General features: G+C 56.0%; 1 pseudogene; it reads left to right on the top strand.

Annotated features, from left to right (window-relative positions):
- Positions 1 to 16: 16 nt before the first annotated feature.
- LOC113962546 lies at positions 17 to 1932 on the top strand (annotated as a pseudogene).
- The last annotated feature ends 2377 nt before the right edge of the window (positions 1933 to 4309 follow it).

The raw sequence follows: 4309 nt of genomic DNA, 5'->3' as shown, positions 1-4309 counted from the left end.
TGTGGAAGGGGGATTCCTTGCTGTGGGATGTGGATCATGGCCGTGGGACGTGGGGAAGGGCTATGGGATATGTGGAAGGAGGATTCCTTGCTGTGGGATGTGGATCATGCCTGTGGGATATGGAGAAGGGTTGTTCAGTGCAATGGGATGTGGAGAAGGGCTGTTCACTGCTGTGGGACATGGGCAAGGGGTGTCCATTTCCATGAGCAGTGCCAGGACCCCAAATCCCCCCCGGCAGTGACTCTCCCCTCTCGTCCCCTCCCGGCGTGTCCCGCAGGCCTCGGGGACATCACGCAGCAGCTGAACCAGAGCGAGCTGGCCGTGCTCCTGAACCTGCTGCAGAGCCAGACCGACCTGAGCGTGCCGCAGATGGCCCAGCTCCTGAACGTGCACTCGAACCCCGAGATGCAGCAGCAGCTGGAGGCCCTCAACCAGTCCATCACGGCGCTGACCGAGGCCACGGCGCAGCACCACGAGCCCCCGGCGGCGCCGCCCGAGGAAGCCATAGAGGAGCCCCCTCCGGAGGTGCCGGAGGAGCAGCAGACTCCGGACGCAGCCAGCGCTCAGGGAGACATGCAGAACGTGCTGGCGGTTCTGCTGAGTCAGCTCATGAAGAGCCAGGAGCCCGGGATTCCATCCCTGGAGGAGAGCAACGGGGAGAAGAGCAGCGAGCAGCGGGCGCCCCGGAAAACCCCGACGAGGCACCCGGAGGAGAGCTCAGGTAAATAAATCAAACCTCACTCACGTGTTTGAGGAATTGAAGCGTCCCAGGGAGCGGGATAGGTCTGGTTTCCAGGAGGAATGAGGGCTTGGAGCGTTGGGAGAGGGAGGAGGGAAGGGAATGGGTAGAATGTGCTCAGACCTCAGGTTTTGAAGTGCCCCCCTCCCTGCGGTGAGTGCTGGGCTGCTCAGGAGGTTTGAACTACAAACAGCCAAAACATGCAAATATTAGTTTAAAATCCTTTAGTGCTCCACTGTGAATGGGTTTCAGTGAAGATTAATTAAAGGTTTGGGGTTTTGCCCAAAAATGAAAGGGAAGTCTGGAGGGTCGGTTCTTCTCCACCCACCCCCAGCGAGCAGTTGGCACATCCAGGGAGGGGGTTTTTTTGCACAGGAATCTCTGTGGATTTTCCCATCTTATTGGTCGCCCCAAGTATTTTTCACCGTGCCCTTCCTGCCCTCTCGAGAATAAAACCAAATAAATAAACACGCAGAGATGATTTTTAAAGGAACTGAAATGCTGGTGAGTGCTGAAGGGAGAGAGGGATAGTGGCAGTTGTGAGATAAAACCAGTTCAGTTTTGAAGCCCCGAAATCCAGCTTCTCATAGGGAGAGAGTTTTAAGAGCAGCAGTTGTGTCGGTGAAGTCTCGGATTTCCTTGCCAAAGGTGAGTGTCAATGATTCTCCATGTCTCTTGTTTCTGTTGATTTTCTGAATTTATTAGCCACAGCCTGTGACGACCTCACCCAGTTGTAGAAGCGCCTCCTGGGTTTGTCTCAGACTCTCCGGGGAGCCTGTTTTGGCCCGATCCCACCTCCTGCAATGTAGCTGAACGTGCTGTGTTCTCGTGCCTTCAACACCCGCCCACCACGAGCCAGTTGTGATCGTGCTTTTTATTTTTTATTTTTTTTTTTCTGTTGTTGTTGCCCTAGTCCTGGAAGATAACTAGGTTACTGTAGAGCAGATGGAATTCCATGCCGTTGTTCTCTGTTGATAACTCTTTTGGAATGAATTGCTGTCCCCAAATCAGCTTGGCTTTACAAATTTACCTGAAGATTGTTTTTTTTTTTCTTTTGTTTTGGTTTTTTGTTTTTTTTTCCTCCTGGATTTCAATACAATCTAGTTTTCAAAGTGGACTGATGGATACGGGTGGAGGGGTGGTCCTGGAAGACTACTGGTTTTCACAATAAAGTTTGACCTTTTTAATAACCAGTTTTGCCAGTGATTTGAGGATGTGATTCCAACAAGGTGTCCGTGGCCTCTGTAATTCCTTCACCTGTGGGTGAGGGGCAGGAGGCAGCTCAGGTGTGTTGCTCCAGGGAGGAGTCAGGGCTGGTTTTGGGAGCGGAGCAGGTCGTGTCCCTCGGGAAGCCACGTCCTCCCCTCCGTGGTGTCACCTGTGGTGTCACCCACACGTGTGGCACTGCCTCAGGGGAGGGTCAGGGCTCTGCTCCCCTCTCCCACCTCCCAGACAGGCCCATTTGTGCTCCCTCTGCCTCAGGGGCTGTGCCAGAGCAGTGAGAGCTGGGGGGGACCGGGGCCTGATGGAGCTTTGTTCTTGTCAGGAGGGGCTTGAAACAAATCCTAATTGGAAACAAATCCTGATTTTTGGGGGGAAATAAAGGAGAGAGGGGCAGGGGGGGAGGAAGCAAAAGGTTTTCCTTAGGCTCAGGCCACTCTGTGCAGATATTTGGGGGGTGAGGTTGTTTTGGACTCTTGTGTTGGAAAGGTCGGGAAGCAGGGCTGGGGCTGGTGGGAGGGGGCAGGAACGGGTGTCCTGCTCCCCGTGGGATGCTGTGGGAGCAGTGAGGAGCTGGGCTCTGTGTGGTTGGGCTTGGCTTTGTGTCTGTCTGATCCAGCACATCCTGGCCACGGCTCCGCATCCCTCCGGCTTTGGGGAGCGCGGGGCTGACGTGGGCTCCACGTGTGGCTCCATATCCACCTTTTTATCCAGGAGTGGGAATTCCCTCCTTGGTGCCCGGGTGTTTTAGGACAGCTGTTACCATGAGGCCTTTTGGGTGAACACATTGCCCTGATCTCCCACTGAGGAGCCTTAAAACTCTCCCTCCGCCTCTTCCCGGCGCATCCTGGCAGGGATCGGTTTGGTTTGCTTGTGAAATGTCTTTGTGTGCGTGTGTGTGTTTGAAACGGTGTTTAAAAGGAGTCACCCTTCCACAGCGTGTCCTCCTGGCATTGTCCCTCCAGAGAAGAGACCCCCCGAGCCCCCCGGACCGCCGCCGCCTCCTCCCGTGCCCGAAGGGGATCTCTCCGGAGCAGCCCAGGAGTTGAATCCGGCCGTGACGGCTGCGCTGCTCCAACTCCTTTCCCAGCAGGACACGGAGCTGCCCGGCCACGCCACAGCCACGCAGGAGCCCCCGGCCCCGAGGGACTACGGCCGCTCCCACCCCTCCAGGACTTACAGCACCGATGGCTCCGAGGGGGGATTCGGTGCCGAGGAGCTGAACTCGGGCCAGACGCTTCTAGAACCTTCTGCCCAACCCCTGGGGAAAAGCAGGACCTTCTTGGGCTCCGTGAGCCACCTCGGGGAGACCAGCAACTACCAGGGCACGGGATCGGTGCAGTTCCCAGGGGACCAGGACCTGCGTTTCGCCAGAGTCCCCGTCGGCCTCCACGCGCTCGGGCAATCCTTCGGCAAATCCGAGGGGAGCAACAACGCCCTGGGACACCCCGAGGCCAAAATCCAGAGCTACGGCGAGTTGGGGCCGGGAACGGCCGGTTCCAGCGGGGCAGGGACGGGTCCCAGCTGGGGAACCCCCACCCAGGCGCCGTCTTCCTACGGGAAGGCGTTCCGAGGGCCTGGCAGAGTGCCTCCGAGGGGGGGCCGGGGCCGGGGGGTTCCCTACTGAGCATTCCCGGGTCCTCCCCCCCCCTCCACCTTTGCCTCTCCTCCTTCAGCCACAGGACTCGGTTTCCTTTGGTTCTTTGGCCAGAGCAAGGTCTCATCCTGCATTTCAGCTGCTGCAGAGCCCCCCCCCCGTGCATCCCTCCCTCCCTCCCGCCCTCCCTCGGGATGTGCCGCAGGGTCCAGACCTTCCCGCGCTGGGTTAGTGACAAAAACAGTCCCAGACTGAGCCAGGGGAGGAAAGGGGGGGGGATTGATGGAAAAATAGGAATGAGAGGAAGAAGGAACTAAAATTAAAAAAAAAAAAAGCTGTTTCCCGGTGGTCGGGGAGGGCTGGGAGGGGAGGCTGCTTCCCAAAGCGATGATTTTTTTGTTTGTTTGTTTATTTTCACGATTTCCTTAAGAAAAAAAAAAAGGAAAAAAAACACAAATTAAAAGGGGAATATTTTGATGCAGAGGCACCTGGAGGGGTTATCCCAGCGGTGGGGGCCCGGGATGTGATGCTGGTTGTGCTTAATTTATCCAATATTGTTTTCTTTCCATAAGGCCTCTGGTTTTCCCTCTGCTCCGGGGCCAGATCCTGCCCCCTATGACAGCAGCCTTAGTACACTGATTTTTTTGGGGAAGGATCTCTGGGGGTTGGATCCCTCCTGCTGAACTTTGCAGTGGGAATTGTCTTATTTTTCCTTTTTTTAAAATTTTTTTTTTATTTTTAAGAGCCGAGGC

Source organism: Neopelma chrysocephalum, unplaced genomic scaffold (genome assembly GCF_003984885.1).
Source record: "Neopelma chrysocephalum unplaced genomic scaffold, ASM398488v2 Primary Assembly neopelma1_182520, whole genome shotgun sequence".
Taxonomy (NCBI): domain Eukaryota; kingdom Metazoa; phylum Chordata; class Aves; order Passeriformes; family Pipridae; genus Neopelma; species Neopelma chrysocephalum.
The sequence above is the reverse complement of the archived record's forward strand: the minus strand, read 5'-3'. Positions and strand labels throughout refer to the sequence as shown.